Below are 25,527 nucleotides of genomic sequence, written 5' to 3'. Positions count from 1 at the left end.
GAGTTTGAATGCCAAACTAGAACAGCAGAACAAGCAGTCTGCGCCTTTAAGAGTCCTTTGTCTCCAGCATCCTTATTTACCCTTTTGCGGCTCAACCACACTTTCCACAGCCGTCCGTATTCACGAACACAGATACGCTCCCCGAAGGAATGGCCGCCACTTCTTTTACGCACTTGGCGTAGATCCGAAATAATACCCGGAGCACGGCCTGCGTGTGCCGAACGTGGAGGAAGGAGGAGGTGACGCTTTGACCGGCGGCCGTCTCCTCCAATCGCAGGTGGCGGAGGGGACAGGCGCCGGCGGCGGGAGCCTATGGGAACACAGGATAGCGAGCCGGGGGGGCGGAGACTTGTGCGGTAAGAACCGGGTGACAGGCCGAGTGTACTGCGAATAACGGAATAAAGAGCGGCATCGGTGGAGACATGAGGCGGAGACAAGGTGGAGGGCGAGGGGCGGGCACCGGACAAGCAGGTACCGGGCCAAGAGGGGCGGGGTGCGGGTGGTGGAGGGGGGGTTTGAGGGGAGGAGCGGAGGAGGTGGTACCGGGGGAGGCACACACACATTTTGTATACAGGCACATGTAAATAATACAAAGACACAAGTGCAGCTATTGATCCTCAATCATGATTGTGCTGATGAATTATCAGTGGCCACAGATCACAAGTGTACACTGTGTCTGTATGCGTGTTCTGTCCAGTTGGGGGGAATTTAAGCAGGCTGCTTTGTTGTGTCCCTACTTGGATCCCTATCCAGATATCAGTGTGACTACAAAACACACACAGTGTGATCAGTGTTGTGACGATCAGGATTGTGGTCATTGTGTGTACACAGATGTCCTGGCAGGGATCTTCTCTGCTGACAGCCCAGATGTCACAGACTGGTCGATCCAAATCTGTCCTCTTCACTATCATTGAACCCCCCCCCCCCCCTTTGTAGTGGCTTCAGTGCTGGGGGGCAGAAATCATGGACCCTGGTGGGGGGGGAATAGGCCTTGGTGTGACCTGGAAACTTTTCTATGGAGTGTCTGCAATTTAAGAATTCAATATCAGATGTCACAACTAAGATGGTGGCCTTCTGATTAATTAGATGTTCGAGTTTAAACCTGTTTTTGTAAAAGGTGATCTCCTGGAAATGGGAATTGACCGTCAGCATTTAGGAATGCCGAAGTTAGGCGGCTAGTACCGCGTCCAGTACACACGGATTGCTGGTTTTCTGGCGCGACATTGTTTGTTGTATTCCAGGGGTGTCCAACCTGTGACCCAAAACTGGTAGGAATACGGCTCAGCACAGAATTATAAACTTACTTTACAATATTGAGAGAGATATGGATATATCTCTCTAATTAAAAAAAAAAAAAATTTATACACTTTTTTTTTTTTTTTTTCTTAAATGTGTTTACACTTGGCGAACACATGCAGCCGAAGAAAAATTTGACAGCGGCTCTTTAATAATAATAATAATAATATTTTTATTATCAGGGATGTACCAGTATTGGTGCTGATACTAAGCATCTGCATGAGTACTCGTGAATATTATTATTATACAGGATTTCGCCTAGGTTTTAACTGATGAGGGTTAGAAAAACGTGCAAGTTCAGCTGAACTCGCACAATTTCAAACCAGCAATGCAGTCTGACTTAGGGGGTCGATTTGACAGATATCTGTGTGGGTGTGTGCAAAGAGGTCTATTCAGATTGCCCCCTAAGTGACCAAAAGTAGTACTGGAACTACTTTTGGAAATTGCCGCGGCCCCGCAAAGTTGCCAGCAGTAGCTTCTGATTTGGCATGTGACTTGACATGTCGAATTGCATGCCAAATTGGCCCAATGTGAATGTGGGCTCATATATAGCGCCAACGATTTACGCAGTTCTTTACAACATAAGGGCAGACAGTACAATTACGATACACTTTACTACCAGTTCTCAAAAAGGGTATCGGTGAACTGGAGATAGTGCAGAGAAGGTCAACCAAACCTCCAAGAGACATGGAGGAGCTCAGCTATGCGGAAAGATTAGAGAAACTGAATCTATTCCCTCTTGAGAAGAGGAGATTAAGGGGGGATATAATTAACACGTATAAACACATAAGGGGTCCATATAGTGAACTTGATGTTGAGTTATTCACTTTAAGGTCATCAGAGGACAAGGGGGCACTCTTTACGTTCAACCACTTCAATACAGGGCTTTTCATCTCCATATATGGAAAGGTTTCTTCACAGTAAGAGCTGTGAAAATATGGAATAGACTCCCTCCACAGGTGGTTCTGGCCAGCTCAGTAGATCGCTTTAAAAAAAGGCCTGGATTATTTCCTAAAATGTACATAATATAACTCGATACTATAATTTATAAGTAAAGTTGATCCAGGAAAAATGCCTCTTGTGGAATCGGGAAGGATTTTTTTTTTCTCCTGTAGAAAATTGGATCATGCTTTGCTGTTTTATTTCACCTTCCTCCTGAATCAACTGTAGATGTAGAATTGTGTATAAGGGATTGAATGATTATTTTTTTTTTTTTTTGGTTGAACTAGATAGGCAGAAAAAAAAACACACAAGCCTAACTATGTAACTATTACATTAGGAATCAGAGAGCCCTGCTTGTTGGTGCTTACAGTCTAAGAGCCGGTTCACACATGGGCAACCTGGGATCCGACTTCAAGTCACGCGGTTGAGAAAATCAATGAAGTGAATGGAGCCGTCTTAATGCACACTACTGAAGTTGCTCTGACGTCAGAAAAGGTTCCTTTACTACTTCAATCCGACTTCTAGGCAACTTGTACCCACTGATTTCAATGGAAGTCGCCTCCAAGTCTGATCCCCTGTCTTAACTGAAGCAACTTTCCAGGAAGTAAAAGTTGTTTTCTAGGCAAACCCCTCCCTCCCACAGAGCTGATTATTATGTGATTGCCCACTGGTAAAGTCCCCTTTTCTGGAGGCAACTTCAAGTTGCCTTGTAAGTTGCCTCAATTCGCGCTGTTATTCATACTCCAGTTGTATCCAAGTTGCCTCCCAAAGTCACGCTGGAAGTCATGGTGCCCCTGTGTGAACCGGCTCTTAGAGCTCTGATTCCTTTGCAGTGCAATTTGAGCCCATTCATTTTGTATTTAATGTGTTCAAATCACACTGCAAAGAATCTCCATATGGTTTTCCCCCACCGTTCCCATGTGACCCCAGGCTTGTCATTGTGACTTCAGTGATTTAGACATGTGACTCTCTCTTTTTTTTTTTTTTTTTTTTTTTCAGTGCAATTTGAGCCTCTTCATTTTGTAGGGGCTCAAATTGCACCACAAAGTTATTGGCAGGTACTTGACCGAAAGTATATTGTGCCAACAGTTTGCACAGCACTTCACAATATAAAGGGAGACAATACGGTTACAATACAATAATATACAAGCGGGTTAAGAGGGCCCTGCTCATAAGTGCTTATAATCTAATAGGGTGGGGCAGGTGATACAAAAGGTTATAACTGTGGGGGATGAGCTAATTGAAGTGATAAAAGTTCAGTTAGTTGGATATGCTTCCCTGAAGAGATGAGTTTTCTGGGATCGCCTAAAGGTAGAGATAGCCGGACAGACTGAGGTAGAGAGTTCCAGAGGATGGGAGAAGCTCTGGAGAAGTCCATGACTTTTATACGTTTTATCTTCCCAAAGAAAAGTATCCGAAATCTCCACAGTCGCACCTTTTTTTATTTTTTATTCATGTCATTAGTCTTCGGCAGCTCCCATATTTGTGGGCAACTATTTTCAATGATGAAGGGCAAAATTAAAACCAAAATATCTGATGTGCACCTTAAAGTGGTTGTAAACTCTTACAACACACTTTGACCTACAGGTAAGCCTAGATTAAGGCTTACCTATAGGTCCAAGAAATATCTCCTAAACCTACACGGTTTAGGAGATATTTGCCAAAAGACAGGCACCGCTGTCTACAGTGCACTGAGTGCGGCACCGTCAATGGCGACTATGCCGCGCGTGGCGGCTCCCGTGCGCATGCACGGGAGTGAAGTCATCGCGGCTTCGCCGAATGGAAGCGGCGAGACCCACCGAGAAGATGGATGCGCTGGACTACAGGGGACAGCGGTGACTTCGCTGGCTCCTGTGTCAGGCAAGTGACACATAATGGACTACTATGCAAAGCATAGTAGTCCATTACGCTTTACCTTTGCAGGGAATGAAAGAGGAAGTAAACTCATCAGGGTTTACTTCCTCTTTAAGAATTCATTGAGAATTGCTACTACGTTCATCCACCTAGATATTGATGCGTTTGTTTTTAAACTATGTCAAATATCACACTAGTTTTATGTTGCTTACCTTTTACTTTTATAATAAAAAAGTATTACAATAAAAATAAGGTTTTATTACTCGGGTACCTTATCTATATCGGTGATCATTACTTGTCATCTGCCCAAGTTTTTCTGCTCATCAGCTATCCCTATTGTTTGTGCATTTTATGTGTTGCCCAAGACAATTCTTCTGCCAGTGTGGCCTAGGAAGGACACCCCTGATGTATACTGTTCTCTGAAGGATTTTATAATGTGTTTAAAGCTTGTCCTGGAAACTTTCTGTTGTCCTTAGGGGAAAAATAATCCTGTGAATGCAGAAATCTATTACAAGCCGTATCAAGACTAGGCTCAGACTTGGCACAAAACCGTGTGTGTTCTAGATCCATAGGTGAAACGTGCTGCTCTTTAGCAGACACACAAAGGTGCCATTAATTCTAAATGGCATCTATACGCATCAGCAGAATGCCTGCCTTTTCCTGGGCACAAAATGACCTGGAGCTGCAGAACCATATCATACCATGCAGTGCAATTTTTAAAAATACTTTTTTAAAAGGTCTGGGACTTCTTTAGCAGCATTTCCTACCCATAGATTGCAAGTGACACGACTTCGAACTTAGCCTAAACCCCAAAAACGTATTCTCTTTCCTTCTCTTTTTTTTTTATTTTATTTTATTTTATTTTTTTTTTAAGCTTACCAGTTCTTAGGCTGCATTTACATCTGAGCAGAGCAATTTTTAGATGGTTTTTACTTGAGCGTTTTTGAGCGTTTTAAGGCCTGGTTCACATAATTTTTTTTTTTTTTTAGCACGTTTTCAGTTTTGCACACTACAGTCAATTTAACATGGTTTCCTATGGATCTAGTTCACATCTATGCATTTTATGGCAAGGTCCAGGGACTTTTTTCTGTTTTTTTTTTTTTTTTGGTTCCATAGACTTCAATGGATTAAAAGAGTGTATTGAAAAAGGCAAAATGCATCTGGAATATGCAAACCGCAACCTGCATAGGTGTGAACCAGGCCTTGGAGGTGTATTTGAAGCGTTTTTATTTTGGGGGGTGGAGAGCTGCTGTGTGTGCAGAAAATGCATGTCAAAATGCTTGTGAAATGCTCATGCCGTGATGTTTTTAAGAGTTCCTATTGAAGTCTATTGGGCCCTATCTGACAAAAAAGAAGCTTGTCTATGTTTTTTAGGGACATACGTTATGCTTCAGACGACAGAATGCTCAGATGTGGACAAGGGCCATTGAAATGAATGGAATTTGCCTTGTTGAGCGTTTTAGAGCCGCAAGCAAAAAAAAATGCTCAGGCGGGACTTAAAAGATCACGATTCAACCTCCCCCTCACGATGCTAATTGGCCTTTTCTGCGATTCCATGTAAACCATGCAGAGCTGAGCTGTAAAAATAAATAAACACTCCGGACCTCAATTTTGTTTGGGTGCAAGCTCGCATGGCCGCGCAATTGTCAGTTAAAGTGACACAGTGCTGAATTGCAAAAAGTGCTCTGGTCAGAAATGGGGTAAAATCTTCTGGGGCTGAAGTGGTTAACCACTACAATACAGGGCACTTTCACCCCCTTCCTTCCCAGCCCAATTTTCAGCTTTCAGCTCTCTAGCGCTTTCAGTGACAATTGCGCGGTCGTGCTACACTGTACCCAAATGAAATTGTTATCATTTTGTTCGCACAAATAGAGCTTTATTTTGGTGTTATTTATTCACGACTCCGTTTTTTTTTTTTTTGCGATATAAGCGCAAAAATAGTGGAAATTTGGAAAAAAAACAATATTTTCTTTTTTCTATTTGAAAAGAAATCCAATAAAATCAAATGTTGTCATAAATTTAAGCCAAAATGTATTCTGCTACATGTTTTTGGTAAAAAAAATTCCGTTAAGTGTATAATAATTGGTTTGTGTGATCACGGACATATGTACGCAAATGATCATGTACATATGTGTGCAGGTGATCACGTACATATGTGTGCAGATAATCATTGGGACATGTGATTTTAGTGGGACATATGTGGGGGACATGTTTTTATTATTAGGGACATGTGTTTTTATTATTTGGGGACATGTATGTTTTGGGGACATGTGTGTTTTGGGGACATATGTGGGGACTGTGTTTGTACTGTGTGGTGTGTTGTGTGTTTACACTACACTGATGATCAGTGAGTAAAAAGCTGTAAAAAGCAGCCCATACTCACTGATCATCAGCCGGCTGCAGCGTTCTGCTCTCCTCTCCTCAGCGGTGACTTCCGTGTGAGGAGAGGAGAGCCGATTGCCTAGCAACCGGCTGTTTGTTTACATCACATGACGGCCGTGATTGGACACGGCCGTCATGTGATCAGGAGGGCCAATCACAGAGCCCTCCTGCCGATCTGAGATGTGCCGTGTCCGGGTGACACGAGCACATCGGGATCGCGCCGCTGCGCGAGCGCGCGTGATCCCGCTACTCCTGAAGGACGTTCCTGAACGGCCTGTCAGGAGTAGACGGCTCCCACCCGGCCGTATATATGCATTGGCCGGGTGGGAAGTGGTTAAAGACCAAATCTTTTTCTGATATTTGTTGCTTACAAGCTAAAATATACATATATACAGTGTATATAATTGTATCAGAGACCCTAGAGAATAAAATGGCGGATGTTGCAATATTTTAGGTCACACTGTATTTGTGCAGCAGTCTTTCAAACGCAATTTTCTTGGGGGGGGGGGGGGGAGATACACTTCAATGAATAAACTAAACTAAAAAATAATCAGTAAAGTGAATGGTGCCTTAGATGTGAAGATGTGACTGCTTTATTTTTAGAAATCTCTTTCAGATTGACCAACAAGTATGTAGTGCAAGGGCCTGTCTGGATACAGATTGGTTGCTTAGTTTAGGTAGGTCCTCACAGTGCATAGATTTGGTAGATTTTAAAGTTAGTTGTATACTCACATAATGTCTACAGTGCACCCATGTTTGTTATTTTTCAGCTTTGTCTAATTGTGCCCATACATACTTTCAGTTTATTAAACGATCAATGTGCAATTTGACCGATTCAGCAAACAATTGAGTAGCCAGAATGTCTCTTAGGATCAATTTTGACTAATTTCGATCTATCCAAGTCAGTTAGCAAAGGTGGGAAATTAATAATTGTTTTGTATTGATCGGCTGCACTTAGATGCTTTGGTCATGTTTCCAATTATATTTTGAACAATCAGTGTTATGAGTTTGCATGGTGGAAACAGAGACACAATAACTTACGACCTTCTCTTCCAAAAATCGATCTGAATCCACTTCCCGTGAAAGCATATCGGTCAGTTAGGGATAAGAGATCTATAGTTGATAACCTATCAGGCAAGATCCATAGAAAAATAAACTATTTATTGCAGGGAGTATGGCCTTCAAGTAGATCAAGCTGTCCAGGAAAAGTGGCAGTTAGAGGGTTGAGACAAACCAATGATCAGCATTTATTTATTTATGTAAAGCCTTAATCCCAAAAGGAAAAACCAAACTGTAAAAAGGTAGGCCCAAGCTGGTCCAAACAAGCAATTTCCTTCACAAAGTGCTGCAGTGGCTCTCGGCACTGTATAAACTGCATCTAGCTTCAGCTACATATAGTACACAGTGCCGGGTTCTGGGCACTGTGACAGACTTACTGTTTCACACCCAGAGCAAAATAAGTCAGTCAGGGCGGCGCTCAGCCATAGATTTGCATTCTCTGAATGAATACAAAGCTTCCTCTGAATGGCTAAGAGTGGGTGGATTATGCCATGATCTAAGCCGATCAGGGGAAGCTTTGTATTCATTCAGAGAATACAAATCTGCCTATCAAAGGGGCTGGCTGGAAGAAAGCAATACAAAGAGCACAAGATACTTTTCCATACAAGTACATGGTACAGCAGGCACATATCAGGAATATGAAATCTTGCGTTGACATACTCTTTTTAAGCTGGCCATACTGATCGAAATTCAGCTGGTTTGACAGGGACTGGCTGTCAGTGTGGGGCTGTCACTGCTCAACTAGTGAAGGGTCATGCTGGAAAACTTTTCTCAATCAGTGCTTGCAGCCATTCATTAGTGTATTATGACCAAAAATAAAATACATTTCCTGCCTCCATGCTGCTAAACAAGCCTACTTTGTCTCTTATTAATACCTTGCCACCCAGTCCCCGTTGGCTCTTCTTAACCTTTCAACTCTCTCATTCGTTCCCCACCCCCTCTACCCATTAACTCACTCGCTGCCCGAGAGATTGACAACCACTTCAAAGACAAGATTGATGCAATTCACTGTGCGTATATCTTCCCCACCCAACAAGGTATTTGCCTAACAGCACATTCAACACTCTCCTCTTCTGAATTGGTTACAAAACTTTTCCTAGATGCCCACCTAACCAATTGTCCCTTGGATCCTGTTCCTTCACAACTACAACGGTCACCCTCTTCTTCTATCCTATGCTCCCTCACTCACATCTTCAGTCTCTCCCTCTCTAGTGGCACCTTCCCCTCCGCTCTAAAACATCAGATCACTCCCACACTTAAAAAGCCCTCACTGGACCCCCCCAACCTGAACAAGTTAAGACCCATCTCATTGCTCCCATTCACCTCTAAACTTCTAGAACACTTAGTCTACAACCATCTTAGCTTCTACCTCAGTGAAAATAACCTTCTTGACCCATTACAGTCTGGCTTTCGCTCGCAGCACTCGAGGGAAAACTACTAAAACTCACTAACGATTTACTAACTGCTAAAACCAACAGCAAGTACTCCATGCTCCTATTACTTGACCTCCTCTGTGGCCTCTGATATTGTTGACCACCTGCTTCTTCTCCATAAACACCATTCCTTTGGCCTTCAGGATTCTGCTTTATCCTGGTTCTCTGCCTACCTATCACAGCGCTCCTTTTAGTGTTGCCTACAACTCTCTCCTCCTCTCCATTGCCTCTTTCTGTGGGGGTCCCCCAAGGCTCTGTTCTTGGACCCCTTCATTTCTCTATCTACACCTCCTCCGTTAGTCACTTGATAACCGCTCACGACTTCCAATACCATTTATACGCTGTTGACACCCAAATCTATCTGTCTACTCCTCACCTCACTCCTTCGGTCTCCTCTCACATTACTAACTTACTGACATATCGGCATGTCACACTACTTCCTTAAACAAAATCTCTCTTAAAGTGGATGTAAACGCAAAGTCGTCCTTTCTAAACTACTGCCATAGGGGTTATCTGTAAGGATATACATGCCTCCTGCATGTATCCCTACCTGTCAAATGTCTCCCCTCTGTCTTTTATGAGACCTGAAAAACTGCAGATTCTGTGGGTGGAGTCGTGATGTCTGTAAACTCCCCGCCCACCTCTACACTCCCCTTTTAATATGCATTTTCTCCTGTGTATTTCTTACACTGAACTTCTGCTATGATCTTTAACATCCACTCAAAAGACAGGAAAGTAACCACATAACTTCAGAATGCCCAATTATGCTGAGGTGGGGAACATCCAATCCTGGCAGAGCAGCAGAAGAAAGGAGTGGGAGGGAATTAAAAAATAATGCATGTCTCTTAGGCTAGTGCACGAGATATGTAAATCACCTGTCACTCACAGCAAGGGGGAGGATTTGACAAAGTTTTTCTGTTTGTCAAGATTTATCTCACCGAACAATGAAAGAGGATTGCTCAGAGCTGGATTAACTCTTTGTGGCAAGACTGGGCTCAAATGATAGGAACTCTTATACTCTACATTATGACATCAAAAAAAAAAAAATATTTATTTCGGGTTTACATCACCTTTAACCACTTCAGCCCTGGACCGTTTTGCTGGCCAAAGACCAGACCACTTTTTGCGATTCGGCACTGCGTCGCTTTAACTGACAATTGCGCGGTGATGCGTCGTGGCTGCCAAACAAAATTTATGTCCTTTTTTTCCCACAAATAGAGCTTTCTTTTGGTGGTATTTGATCACCCCAGCGGTTTTTATTTTTTGCGCTATAAACAAAAATAGAGCGACAATTTTGAAAAAAAGCATTATTTTTTACTTTTTGCTATAATATCCCCCAAAAATATATAAAAAAAAAACATTTTTTTTCCCCTCAGTTTAGGCCGATACGTATTCTTCTACATATTTTCGGTAAAAAAAATCGTAATAAGCGATTAATTGGTTTGTGCAAAAGTTATAGCGTTTACAAAATAGGGGATAGTTTTCTGGCATTTATTTACATTTTTTTTTTTTTTACTAGTAATGGCGGCAATCAGCGATTTTTTCATTTTTTTTATTTTTCTTGTTACTGCGACATTATGGCGGACACATCGGACATTTTTGACACATTTTTGGGACCATTGTCATTTTATACAGCAAACAGCACTTGTTGCTAGGCAGAATGTGGAGATGCTGTTTACAACGGCATCTCCAGTTCAGCCGCCCCGTGAGACGATCGAATCCGCGGGACCCGGAACACGCGAGCGCGGTGCACTCTCGATGGCAGGGCGGCATTTAGGATTGGACGTACCTGTACGCCACTATGCCTGCCTGTGCCATTCTGCTGACGTACATCGGCGTTCGCTGGTCGGGAACTGGTTAATCTGAGCTATTAATATTCCCTCCTGTCCATGCCCCCCCTCCACGACTTTTCCATCAAAAACAACAATGCAGCTATCAGTCCCTCCCCTCATGCCAGGGTACTGAGTGTAATCCTAGACTCGGGTTGATTTACTAAAGGCAAATCCACTTTGCACTACAATTGCATTGGAAATGCAGTACCTTTTTTTTAGATCTGAGGGGATGCTCTGCTGATTTTGTCATCCAATCATAAAATACATACATCAAACAGCGCTAAAATGGTACCAGATGAAAAATAAATGGGTAAAAAGTTAATTTAATAAATGCACAAAAAAAGTTCATAACAGTCTGAAGGTTGTTTTGTTGCTGATATCATCCAATCATGTGCAAGGAAAAATGCTGTTCCCCCCCCCCCCCCCCCCCTGCATGTCCCCCCTCAGATCTACAGTGACTGCACTTTCAAGTGCACTTGTAGTGCAAAGTGAATTTGCCTTTTTAGTAAATCAACCACTCTGCCTTGTTTCAGCCTCAAGTCCAATCGTTGTCAAAAGTTTGTAGAATTCACCTCCGTAACATATCTAAAATTCGCCCCTTTTTAACAAATGAAAGTACCAAGCTCCTCATTCACTCCCTTGTTATGTCTCGCCTTTGCAAATCCCTGCTCATTGGCCTGCCTCTCCATAGGCTATCCCCTCTTCAGTCTATCATGAAGGCTGCTGCCAGACTTATCCATCTTACCAACCACTCAGTGTCTGCCAACCCTCTCCTCCAATCCCTACACTGGCTCCCAATCACCCAGCAAATTAAATTAAAAATACTAACAACAACATACAAAGCCATTCATAGCTTTGCCCTGAGCTGCATCACCAATCTTGTATCCAAATAACACCCAAATCATCCTCTCTGCTCTTCTCAAGACCTCCTACTCTCAAGCTCTCTTGTCTCCTCCTCCCATGCTCGTCTCCAGGATTTCTCCAGAGCCTCTCCCATCCTCTAGAACTCGCTACCTCAACCTGTCCGGCTATCTCCTACTCTTGCTACCTTCAGGCGATCCCTGAAAACTCATCTCTTCAGGAAAGCCTATTGCGTCTCCGACTAATCTTTTTCCGCTTCCATCAGCTCATTCCCCTCAATTACAACCTGCTCCACCCTATTAGATTGTAAGATTGTAAGCTCTTCTGAGCAGGGCCCTCTTAATCCTCTTGAATTTTATTGTATTATAACTGTATTGTCTCCCTTTTTTATATTGCAAAGCGCTGCGTAAACTGTTGGCGCTTTATAAATCCCATATTATTATATATTTATAAATCCTGTATTATTATTACCCCCCCGCCATTGGCTGAATGAAATAAAACAAACCATGGCCAGTTTTACTTCCTACACTGAGATCCATTAGAATTACTGAATTCCTACCCAACAGAAATTTATTATTTAGGATGTGTGTGTATATAGCTACAACAGTTGGAACAATTGGGTTTGGGATTTGGATTATAATGTGATCTTTTAGTGCCGGTTGACACTTCTGCCCTGCCGATTCTGCACCGCATCCAAATTGCACCCTATTCATGCAAACTGCTGTGGGTGTGTATGTTAAGTTAACAAAATCAGTTTGCAAAACGCAGTTTGCTTTGTAGAATTGCATAAGTGTGAACACCCATGCAATCCGATTCTGGTGCCCCCAAAAAAGGGCCCTGCCTTATTTTGGTGCGGATTTGGTGCTATTTGAGCCATACAGAATAATGTCTCAAATCGCACTGCTGAAGAATTGCATGGGATTTAAACAAATCAGTGCGATTCCTGTTCAAACTCGCATGTGGGTCCCGTACCGCATAGGGTGAACCAGCAAGAAATCCATTAGGCCTGCATTAAAATGCTTTGCAGTGGATGAACAGCTAGTTTTTTTTTTTTTTTTTTTTTTAATTCATGGCAACACATTGTTTTTTTGTGGAGACAGTTATCATTAAATGCTTATGTATTTTTAGAGTTCTTGCGCTTTTCTGCAGTGAAAAAATGCTGGAGGTTGTCGGCATTGTTGTCAGTGAGTTGAATCGCTAAGTACAGTTTTGATAGTACAGCATTAAAGCCTGTCATAAATAAATATTTAGTATTGACCTCACAAAGGATATTTTAAAGGAAAGGGGCAGTAGAAATGATTAAATGATTTTCTTGCATAAGGCTACTTTCACACTGTAGCCGCTCCGCATTAGCGTTAAACTGACGCTTTACCGTCTGTTTAGCGGAGCTTTTTGGTTGCTAGCGGGGAGCTTTTAAACCCCGCTAGCGGCTAAAGAATAGGGTTAAAAGCGCCCATGTTTCAGCACTGCTGAAGCGCTTTGCAGGTGTTTTGGGAGCGCTGTATACACAGTTACCGCCCCAAAGATGTTGATTGCAGGACTTTTCAGAACGTCTCAAAAGCGCACCACCACAGTGTAAAAGCACTTGGGCTTTCACACTGGGGAGACATGCAATGTGCTTTACAGGCACTATATTTTTAGTGCCAAAATGCCTGAAAAGCACCTCAGTGTGAAAGGGGTCTTGCGTGCAGCAGCTCTTGGCACAGAGAAGCTCAGTTGGAGAGAAGCCTATTATGAATGTAGAAAGGACCAGCCCCCTCGATAGCAAGATAGTTCAGCATGGGGATGGTAAAGCTGTGGTTGTATGTTCTTCCTCATTTTTAGAAATCTAGAAGTCTTCCTTAAAAGAAATCACAACTTGCACAAGTTTTCTGTCTAGTTTTTGCTGGCCTCATTAGACAAAGAACAGCATCCCTGCCAACACACTGGCTTGTTTATGTTAATTGAACTGGCTTGCTGGTGGATGACAGTTCGCAGTCCCTCAGTGACTGTAAAGGCCCATACACACGATCAGACTTTTTGACAACAAACATGCAAATTAGCTGTTTTGGAGCAACATCCTACCGTGTGTACGCTCCATCGGACAAACTTTTTTTGGTTTTCATCTGACTTTTGTGGGCTGTGCGAACGGACAAACTTTCTGGCAACTAAAGTCCGATGGAGCAAAGTCTGATCGTGTGTACAGAAAACCATTGTACAAAGTACAAACAGGCATGCTCAGAACCAATGCAAAAGATCAGACAACAATACAGAAGTTGACCAAAGGTGGCGGTAAAGAGCAGAAAAACCACGTGATTTGGTGAAAGTTGGCTGAAAAAGTCCTGCTGTGTGTATGCAATACAAGTTCAGGGCCGACGCCCTTTGTACAAAAATCCAAGGGAAAGTTTGTACAAAGTCCTATCGTGTGTATGAGGCTTAAGATTGTAATTTAAACTGCTCTCCAGGTTCTTTCACCAACTGTATAATGGTAGTACTCTGAAGGTGTTTGATCAGCTGTGTTCATAGACTGCATGAAGGTAGAAAAAAACCCTGAGCCATTACAACCACTTTAAATATACATACTTGGATGGACATACTCCCCAAACTTCTATATCTCTATCAAGCTCTCCCCATTGCCCTCCGTTCCATGGCCATTAGATTCGTTTGGTGGGGGAACCACCCTAGGTTGAAACACAAACTCCTATGTTCCCCCATTGCTAAAGGGGGAACCGGCTTACCAGACTTTGAGCTCTCACATCTCAACGGTGCTTTCTCGCATCCTAAAGTGGTTCCCCCGCCACCTGGTCAAAGCCTCCACCTTTGTGGAACAAGATCTATCCTCTACCGATCTTCGCGCGCTCCTATGGGGATACGACCAAACACATAAGTCCCTCACGGGCCTATCCCCCCCCCCCCCCTTACTAAAGATGCACTGACTATTTGGTACCGCAGACGAGAGACCTACTCATTATCCTCCGAACCGACTCCTCTTGCTCCCCCCCCCCCCCCCCTGTTTGACAACCCGGCCTTCCCAGAAGGCATCTCCACCCAGACCTTAGATGACTATGATAGGTCCTCCTGGCCCACGGCGTAACACTTTTGTTAACGACTCGCTAGGCACCTTTGAAACTAATCAAATCGACGCTCCCTCCAAGATTTCCTGGCTAACGCAACTACATCTGACGTCCTTTTGCAAAACACTCAATGACTAACCAAGTTCATAGACCCCTGTTGGGATACGAACAATTATGCATGCTCCCAAAGACACCTTGTCATACCCTTTCTCTACTTTACAAAATGATCCTGACCCACTCACACGGATCTCTACCTAAGTACGCTAAAGCCTAGTCAGAGGAAGTTGGGAGAGAAATAACCGATGCGGAGTGGAGTAAGGCCTTTCTCTTTACCCACAAGTCAACGATCTCGAGCTATGCACAAGAGAAAAACTACAAACTGGTATCGAAGTGGTATCGGGTCCCAACCAGTCTCAAAAGTATGTTCCCCTCTACTTCTGACATCTGTTGGAGATGCAACTCCGCAAAGGGTACGTACATTCACGTTTGGTGGGAGTGTGCTGTGCTCCTCCCGTTCTGGACACAAATCTTCTAGATCTACACAACAATCTACACAACAACCTCTCCCTCCATTGCCCTTCTGTCTCTTCTACCGGGCTCTATCAAATCACAGAAAAATAACTTGCTAAAATTTTTCCTCTGTGCAGGGCGACAACTCATCCCTAGACATTGGAAAACTACTACCCCCCCCCATCCTTATTGGAATGGGTGGATGAAATTCATAATCCTAATGCTGATGGAGGAAATGCAAGCCAAGGTACTGGATAAGCAGGCAAACTTCTCCTTCATCTGGAGTATATGGAGGCATTACTCTACTTCAGACAAATTAAAACATAGAATCTCAGCACTTAAAACAAACTGAGAAATTTAACAAATCTGACCTGAAGACCCTGGGTCTTGGATAACGAAACTCTCAGTTCATATGAGGCTCACTGTCTCTTTGCCCTGCCCCTCTCCCCCTCTCGTCCTTTCTCTCCCCCCCCTTCTATTATTCTCCCCTCTCCTTTCCCCCACCTCCTCTTCTCTATCCTATCCTATTAGGCCTCTCTTGGCCCCCCTACATACTTACAGGTATCCCGTTTTTTACCAATTTTACAACCTCTGAATATTAAAGGTTCTGGATGGACCTTGACTTATTGGTCAGGTTCGCCCTCACAGATTTAGCTCTAACGTCTGTTATCCCCTGGTACTGGACGCAGCAGGCTCCCACAGGGGTGCCCAGTCCGGGGAGAAGGTTACCCGTAATGTATTTACTACATGCTCTAAATATACATACTTGAATATCATTTTTTTTTTTCTTATCACACACAGGTGTGTGTTTTATTTTTATTTTTTTATTTATTTATTTTTTTTACACTGTGTGGCGGCACAGTGGTGTAGTGGTTAGCACTCTCACCTAGCAGTAAGAAGGGTCGCTGGTTCAAATCCCAACCACGACACTACCTGCCTGGAGTTTGCATGTTCTCCCTGTGCCTGCATGGGTTTCCTCCGGGTACTCCGGCTTCCTCCCACAAGCCAAAGACATGCAGGTAGGTAAATTGGCCCTAGTATATGAATGGGGACCTTGGATTGTGGGCTCTTTGAGGGTAGGGACCGATGTGAGTGTGCAATGTACAGGGACAATTGTAGACACTCAGGTTGAACTGGATGGACTGGTGTCTTTATTCAACCTTACTAACTATGAAACTATGAAGCTTGGGCAGATTAATAGATGGAAATCAAAAATATTTGTAGTAGTAAATGTGACATTAAAATGTCACTCTAGTCAAAAAACGAATGACCTTGTTATCATGCAGTTCCCTTTTAAAAAATGAATAATGCCTGTATTCCTTAAGGCGGTCCAGCAGTGCCGTTTAACTGCTTGTCAAGTGACTGTTCCTCTCCAGCATTGTCAAAACATGGAAGCAGCAGCGCCCTCTAAATATGTATGTAAAAGTGCTGGCCACATGCTTCCTGCTTTTTGGCTTAGGCCAACATGATATCATACATACTACAAGTCTTCATGTGCCTATTTATTTATTTATTTATTTATTTAAATCTGGAGGGGGTTTTCTCAGCTAAGCATACGCTTTTGGTTGCAGGCCATAGCTAAGGGCAGAAGGATTCTGGAAAGTAAATGCTAAATGTAGTCATCAAAATTAAAGTGATTGTAAAGTCCTGTGGTTATAGACAACATTTTATACTTACCTGCTCTGTTGCAGTGGATTTGCACAGAGCAATGGGGGTGGGGGGGTGGTTGGTGCGGCCTGCACTGGGGCAGCCGCTACACAGTGCACTATATTGCGTGCACTTGCAGTGGTGCAAGGGAGGCTGCCTATAACACTCCCCAGTCAGTGAAGCTAACCCTCGGGCTCTCCAATATCTCCTTCAGCCAGGGTTGTCGGGTGGAGCTGGGGGTGTGGATGTCTCCTCCACTTTTCCCTAAGAGCCGGTTCACACAGGGGTGACTCGGATCCGACTTCAGGTCGCCCCTAGTCGCCTCAGGTCGGACAACATGTAAAAATCAATGCAAGTGAATGAGAGCCGTCTTAATGCACACTACTGAAGTCGCTCCGACTTCAGAAAAGGTTCCTGTACTACTTCAATCCGACTTGTAGGCGACTGGTACCTGTTGATTTCAATGGAGGTCGCCTACAAGTCGGATCTCCGTCTATACGGAGGCGACTCTCACGGAATTATCAGCTCTCAAGAGGGAACTCCACGCCAAATTTATAAAAAAAAAAAAAACTGGCGTGGGTCCCCCCTCCGGGAACATACCAGGCCCTTAGGTCTGGTATGGATTCTAAGGGGAACCCCCTATGCCGAAAAAACGTTGTGGGGGTCCCCCCCCCCCCCCAGATCCATACCAGACCCTTATCTGAGCACGCTACCCGGCCGGCCAGGAAAGAGGGTGGGGACGAGCGACCGCCCCCACCCCCCCACCTCCTGAGCCGTACCAGGCTGTGTACCCTCAACATGGGGGGGTGCCTTAGGGAAGGGGGGGGCATGTTGATATGGACAAGGGCCTCTTCCCGACAACCCTGGCTGTTGGTTGTCGGGGTCTGCGAATTTATTTCCGACGCGAAGGACTAGGTATATTGAGAAGCAGACAATTTTATTTCTGATGTGTCGCACAAAAGGATGACGCTTACAAGCCAAAAGATGCAGTAAGAATCACACAAAGAGATGTCCAACCCCCCCCCTCCTAATACCTACAATAATATATTCTCAATGCTTCTATTTACTGAGGAAACAGATAGCGTGCCTGGTACAAAATGGTACTTTATTTGGCTAATTAGTGTTTCCTGTACAGTCTACCATATATGGCTAAGCCTAATCATCCTACAACCTACTATGGAGTTAGTTAAAGCGGGATTGCACTGGGGAAAAAAAATATTAAAAGCCAGCAGCTACAAATACTGCAGCTGCTGACTTTTAATAAATGGACACTCACCTGTCCCGGGGTCCAGCGATGCCGAGGCCGATCGCTCGCTCGGCTCTCGGCTGCTGCCGTCACCATTCTAGGTGAGGGAATCAGGAAGTGAAGCATTGCAGCTTCACTTCCCGGTTCCCTACTGCGAATGCGCGAGTCGCGCAGCGCAATAGGAATTGTGCGCGCTGTCTCTGGGACCCGTATGTGTCCCAGCAGACAGCACGCAGGGACAGGAAGAGGCAGAGATTCCCGTGGGAGTCTATGCCCGGAAGTGGGTGTAAATACCTGTCTTTGACAGGTATCTGCACCCCCCTCCCCCCTGAAAGGTGCCAATTGTGACACCGGAGGGGGGGAGGGTTCCGATCAGCGGAAGTTCCACTTTAGGGTGGAACCCCGCTTTAAAGTGGAGGGCCACCCTAAAAAAAAAAAAAACAAAAAAAAAAAATAATATTCTTAAAAAAAATGTAAAAAATAAAAATTGAAAATAAATAATTTTTTTTTACCTTGTCAGAAATCCCTGTTGCTAGGCAGTCTTCCTAATCTGCCTTCTTCCTGCTCCTCGGTGATCTTCGTCTTCTTCTCTCCTCGTCGCGTTGTCTTCTGGGTAATGGGGTGCGCTGTGTTCTGGGAACTGTGTGTTCCCTAACACAGTGCGACTTGCGCATGCGCAGTAGGAAACGGGCAGTGAAGCCGCATGGCTCCACTGCCTGTTTCCCTTAGTGAGGATGGCAGCGCTGGGACCCGAGAGCCGAGGGACATGTCGGCCTCAGCGGCCGACAGCACAGGCGCCCTGGTAAGGTACGTTTCCTTATTAAGTCAGCAGCTACTTTTTATTTTATTTTTTTGCTGCTGACTTTAAAAAAAATTTCAGCTGAAACACCGCTTTAAGGCAAAACAATACAGCAAGTTACTACAACAACATGCTCAGAAGTTTTTTTTAAAAATCAGTCTCAGTGTTATTGTTTTTCTAATAACTTAGTCACACAATAAACATTTAAAACTTTTCTAATAGCACCCAAGCCAAGCTGCAGCTCCATGTGTCCATTCAGGTTCGGCCCCACCCTCTCTTTCTCCTGATTGGCTAACTGACTTTGACAGCAGGGAGGGAGTGTCCTGGGCTCAGGTAAGTATTAGGAGGGGGCTTCTGCACACAGAAGGCTTTTTTATCTTAATGCAGTAGGATAACAAACCTGGCTTTACAACCCCTTTAAATAGCATTGTCAGTATGTAGTGCTCAGATTCAGTTAAGTTCAGCATTAAGCAGCAACCAATTATGGCCAGTAAACAAGCCCCAAAGGCCATGGGCATGATTGCTTTTTAATAAAGCATCAGTGAGGGGGAAGGCTAGATAAGCACGGTGGTGGGGGCAAAAAAGATAAGTGCATTTCATTTGAAAATACACTTACACTGTAAAGAATATCAAAACACAAAAGTAAATATTGCAGCTTGCCAATGTGGTGGTTGCATCTGTTTTTTTTATTTTTTTAATTTTGTTTTTGTTTTTTTTTGGTGGGGGGGGGGGGGGCTTCTTTTCTCCTGGTTATCTAGCCAGTAAGTCTGTTTCACAACCACGTGGTGTGAGATGGGATTGTGCGGGGCCTAGCTGTGCTGTCTGTCAATGGACACAGGCAGCATGGCTCGAGAGCAAGCCCCCCCCCCCCCCCCATAGCAAGTGGCTTGCTATGGGAACACACAAAAGAGGAGGAGCTTGGATAACTGCTGGGGGACCCTAGAAAAGGAGGTTTGGGGAATTGCACAGAGCAGGTAAGTTATAATATATTTATTTAAATTATTTATTTATTTCAATAAAAAAAATATATGTTCCTGTAAGGGCGTTCTTCCACTGCATAGTTTGGTGTCATCTGCGAATACTGAAATGGTACTTTTAATCCCAGACCCAATATAGTTTAAAAAAAATATTAAAAAGTACGGGTCCCAATACTGAACCTTGGAGTACACCACTGATGATCTTTAGACCATTCAGAGTAGGTATCATTAACCTCTACTCTCTGAATACTGTCTTTTTTAGCCCGTTTTTCTATCCATTTACAAACTATTTCCAAGCCTGTAGATTGTACAATCATTTTAAGGTGTACGCCTATTTAGTTTTTAGATGATGTCTAGCTCCATATGGAAGGGAGGTCACCCTGCGAAAACCAGGTTTGCACTTTCTGCAAGACTGGACTTAGTTCAGGCAAAGAGTGTGCTGTTTTTAATTCTCACGTGTCCCAATTGAAACGGCCTGCTTCCTAGAGTCTTTTCTGAATGCCCTCTTCCTTCCTCAGATGATCCTTCTTATATTACTAAGGGTGAGGTTTCTTTTGTTATGCAAGGCTTTAGCTGTCATTTGAAGCAATATTGTGTGTGTGTGCTCCCCTGAAGGGATTGAAATGCCCGCTGTCACATCAACCAGCAGACTTAAGCCACGCACAAACAATCTGATTTTCCGATGGGAAATGTGTGATGACAGGGTGTTGGCAGAAAATCCGAACGTTTTGTACGCTCCATGAGACAATTGTCGGATTTTCCGTGGACAAATGTTGGATGGCAGGTTTTAAAATTTTCTGCGGACAAATGTCTGTTGTTGGATTTTCCGAGCGTGTTTACAAAAGTCCAAAGTACAAACACGCGCGGTCGGTCTTGTAAACTAGCGTTCGTAATGGAGAATTAACATTCATGATGTGGCAAATTATGAAATCTCGAAATGCATTGCATTCTCTTCCTTTTTTTTTTTTATGGGATAATAATGAAGCTGCTTTGCTGGTGATACTGATTGATTTATTGCAAACACTTTTTTATTTTTTTCTAGCGATATCAAGAATATTATGCTCCCCCCCCCCCCCCTTTTTTTTTTTTTTTTTTTTTTTTTTTTTTTTGTGCAAGTTACCACAACACCATTATCATTTGAAGTAAAACACATAGCCAAGTATTCTCCATTATTATTATTATTATTATTATTATTATTATTATATATTTTTTATTGTGCATTAAAAAAAGAAAACAAATAACATTAGACGTGCTATCTGCCAATAGAACTTAACCAAAAAGTGCATTCTATGCATCCAAAAATATAACAAATCATTATTATTCAACCAAAAAATAAAATAAAAGCCTCATGCATGTGTCCTGCTCCTCAATATAGGGGGTCAACAATGCCAACAGTTGGTGAAAGCAGGGGTCCGTCATCTGGAGATAATTCCAAAAATCATCTGGATTGTTCTCCTGGAGCTTCCCTAGCAAAGGCATAAGACCTAATTAGTCACGATTAATAAAGAAACCAATTTTTGGTCCAAGAACTCCTCCTCCTGTTCCTGGACTGGACTTGGTTCAAAGCAATAACTCCAAGGCCAATAATAACACATTATCTTCTATGATTCCGCAACATGTCTGGTTGACGAACGGCCGTTCAGAAACTAACTGAAAAGCACAAATCAACACTCGCCAAACTTCTACTAACATGAAATTAGCAGAAGGAGCCCAAAGGGTGCAGCTTAAGAGCTGAAAAACCATGTAGTATGTCACTACATTCATGTTTGTTGGCTGACAATTCCTTGCCGTTTTGAATGCAAGACAAAATCCAGGCATACGCCTTCGGACAAAAGTCAGAGGTTTTGTCTGCGGAAAATCCGATCCTGTGTACGAGGCTTTTGACACAGATATACCTGATGCTTCTGATTCTGTTGGGGATCCTCGAGAGGATAAATTGTTGGACGCTAAGTCTCTCTGCTCTCTGGAGGAGGAAACGACAACAGCTGAATTTCACTTGGTGGTTATTTCACTGACACAGAAGAAAACTGTTTCATTTATTATTAATGCAGTGTGTTCCATTCGCAATTTATAGTTGCTTTCACCTACAGGGTGTTCTGCCTCGGTCCTCATAAACTTTCTGCTAAGGTTTCTCCTTTTCATCTACTATTCAATGCATTGACCCTTCAAGTTTTTTACATTGTCGTTTTCTGGAATTTTTACACAGGCTGTCTGGTCTGCTCTGCCTGTCAGTTTTTCAGGCAAACCTAATCGGACTCTCCAGTCTCTTCTATGGAGCGGAACATGTCCGCTGACACCCGCCTCCATCCGATCCTGTCTGCCAAAAACAGATGGATGGTGGTCCTATTCCTTATCTGTCCGGCTGATCAGATGGAAACGGACAGGTGGTCTTTTTTCCATCCAATTGTCCCATAGAGAGAGCGGGACTGTGTCCGTGTCCACTCTGCATAGCGGAGCGGACATGGACCTGTCATCCGCCTGCTCAGCGGGGATCATCGGAGTGGTCCCCCCAATGAGCAAGCAGATTTTGTAAAAGAGGCCTAACTTCTATAAATTGATAAGCAAAGATCCAGATGACTGCTGGTGTTAGCCCTTGATTTTTATTTGCATTGACCGGATGACTGTCACGTCAGATTTTATGTGCAATGGATGCTAGCAACGTCCTGTCTCTCTCATCCCTTTCTTCTGTCCAGATCTGCAGAGCCATCTAGCTTAAGTGGGGGTCAGTTGAGCAACAGTTTAGAAAGGTTTTGTTGTGATTTACCTTTTAGGCTGGGCTGACATATGAGCAGCATGCAGCTCACAGCAGTGGTCCGCTGCGTCCTGGTTCACCGTTTTAAGGTCCGACTTCAGCCCAAATTTTGAGCTGAAACAGACCAAAAGATGCACAGCGTTTTTAGTGCAAATCACACTGGACCCGCTGCGGAGATATGTAAACTGGCTCCATAGAGAGCTGGTCAAAATCTCCTGCTATTGCGACTTGAATGGAGGGAAACCGCATCCAGTTCGCAATGGTGTGAACCCAGGCTTAACGGGTTATTATTATTATTTTTTTTTCAGCCTGTTGCTGAATGAAATCGTTAAAAATGCAACAGGCGCTAATTGTACTCGCTTACCCCAATTATGCAAAAAGAAGACTCCAACAGTGCTTGTAAATCCTTTCCTGTTGTACCTCCAAGTCAGGTTCCAGTTTTCAAACCCACAAAAATTCACTCAAGTTTTGTAGCCTTCAAAATGCCCTTGGCTGTCCAAGAGCTCAGGTTTGTGGCCCTTTCCTTCGCAAAGGTTCTGGGCTTTTTTTGTTTCTGAGGTATTCCAGTCATTGGGTATCTGGGTGATCGGCTGCTGCCTGAACAAACCTTGCTAACCTTGGACTCACTGGGGGCATTGGAGAAGTTCAAATAAATCCAAGAAGTTCAAGAAATCCACTTCGATTCTGTCACATCACTTGGGGTCTTTAGACCTTCTAAATGCCTTTTGTGCCAATGTGTTCTGACTCGTGGAAAGTTACCAAGCTGCAGAGTCAGGTTGGACAACTTCAGTCTTGATGTCAGTCTTCCTACGGAACTGAAATTTAGTGTTTGGGACTAATATTCTTCACTTTTTTTTTTTTTTTTTTTTTTTTATAAGCAGGTCCATTTGCATAATTCTACTCAAGAACCTCACGAATGAACACTCCCACAGTGAGAGACAAGTCCATAATTTTATTTTATTTTTTTCCTCCGGTTAAGATGATTTTGTTACATCCCAAAACAAAAATCTGCTGTGGTGGTTCCTATTCTGGCATTGTAGCGATGGATACCAGTGTTCAGGGTTGTTGGTCTCTGGAGGAATCCAAACTTCTGATCAACCTCATGGAATGGCAAGCGATTTTTGTCTTTTGTTACTTTATTGGATCTACCTTCTGTCCGTTCATCTGGTCCTGGTTCAATCAGACAATGCCACAGCTGTGGTATTCATCATCGAGGTGCATCAGAAGTGTTGTAATGGTGACAGAAGTAGAATATTTCCTGTCATGGATGAAGCTTCATGTTGTCAACTACTGAAATGTGTATCGCTGAGATATCTGATACACATTTCAGTAGATGAGAGCAGGTAAGCAGCTCTATTTGGCAGGCAACATCTGGCCCCAAGAAATAGGTTTTCCATGCAGAGGTGTTCCAGGGCATATTGGATTGCATTGGGGGATGCTGAATGTGGACCTCCTAGCATCACTGTTCAACAAGAAGGCGGACAGATTTGTTTCCAGATTGAGGGGCCCAATGATGGAAGCCATGGTAGCGCCATAGGACCAGTATGCAGTATTCAATGCCTTTCCCCTGCTGAAGCTACTACATTCTCTACTTTGAAATATCAAAAGTAAAAGGCATTTCAGTCTTTCTCATAGCTCTAGGCTGGCTTTGCAGAATGTGGTATGAACAACTTGTTTGTCTTTTTTAGCCGACGCTTCGGTGCCTCAGCCAGATAGGCCAGATCTGTCATCTCAAGAACCTATTATTATTATAATTTTTTATTTTATTTATTCTACCCTTCTCTGGTGCTGGCTATTGACAGTTAGGCTGTTTGAAATCCAGGTTCTGAGAGACTAAGCCATTGCATATTCTGTTATCCTAACCTTGCCTAAAGTGTAGCTAAAGGTACAAGCAAACTGCAAGTAGGCAGGCAGTCTCTTCTGTGTTCAGTTGTCTTTGCACAGCTTGGGGCACATTTTCCTAATGGTGCCTGGGGGCTGGGGTGAATAAACTTTTGTGGCAAATGAGTTAATTCATTATGTACAGCCAAAGATTTGGTACCTGGAAGGTGTGGGGATGCTGGCGAGGGACCTTGTAGACCAGGGCTCGACAAACCCCAGTCGCCAGGCCGCCAATGCGACCAGAATTCGCAACCTTGGCGCCTAAGCTGCCACCAGCCCACTCACTATTGTAGCCCCAGACATGCAGCGCGTGAACACTGCCTGCTGTCCTCCTCCCTCCTCCACACCCAGCGGCGCCGCGCTAAGTGTGTGAAACTGATAAGCAACGAAGAGAGGAGGATCTGTCAGATTTCAGCTTGATGTTGGGATGGGCAGGACCCAGCAGCTATCAAACACCAGCCAGTGGGATCTGGGCAGGCTGCTACGTGTATTTGGCTCCGCCCCTTTTCTTAAGCAGCCGAATCGTTGGCTGGTGTTTGATAGCTGCTGAGTCCCGCCCACCCCGGCTGGGTCCCGCCCATTCCGACATTAAGCTCAATTCTGACAGCTCCTCTGTTACATTTCAGTAACCGAGTGCTCCCTGTGAAACCTGCCACCGCCAATCAGTGCCACCTGTCAGTGCCACCGCCAATCAATACCACCTGAAACCACCAACCAGTGCCACCTGCCACCACCAACCAGTGCCACCGCCAATCGGTGCCACCTGCCAGTGCTGCGTGTCACCGTCAATCAGTGCCACCTGCCAGTGCCACGTGCCACCTGCCAGTGCCACCGCCAATCGGTGCCATCTGCCAGTGACAACTAGTGCCATTGCCAACCAGGGCCACCTGCCACTTCCAAACCAGTGCCACCTGCCAGTGCCAATAGTGTCACCTGCCAGTTCCAACCAGTGTCACCTGCCAGTGCCATCTGGCAGTTCCACGTGGGAACCAGTGCCACCTGC

The 25,527-nt window shown here is 44.0% G+C and overlaps 1 protein-coding gene across 2 annotated transcripts in view; it reads left to right on the top strand.

The window, feature by feature from the left end:
* The first annotated feature begins 332 nt into the window (after nucleotides 1-332).
* LOC143982545 (ubiquitin carboxyl-terminal hydrolase 49-like) overlaps nucleotides 333-25,527 on the top strand; it is a 162,622-nt gene continuing 137,427 nt past the window's right edge. For both annotated transcript variants that reach the window (XM_077481383.1, XM_077481384.1), the window contains exon 1: nucleotides 333-471. The gene's annotated coding sequence lies outside the window, so the exon portion shown is untranslated. The remainder of the gene's footprint in view (nucleotides 472-25,527) is intronic.

Source organism: Lithobates pipiens, unplaced genomic scaffold (assembly GCF_037356315.1).
Source record: "Lithobates pipiens isolate NorthernLeopardFrog02 unplaced genomic scaffold, aLitPip1_a1.2 Scaffold_16, whole genome shotgun sequence".
Taxonomy (NCBI): Eukaryota; Metazoa; Chordata; class Amphibia; order Anura; family Ranidae; genus Lithobates; species Lithobates pipiens.
The sequence above is the reverse complement of the archived record's forward strand: the minus strand, read 5'-3'. Positions and strand labels throughout refer to the sequence as shown.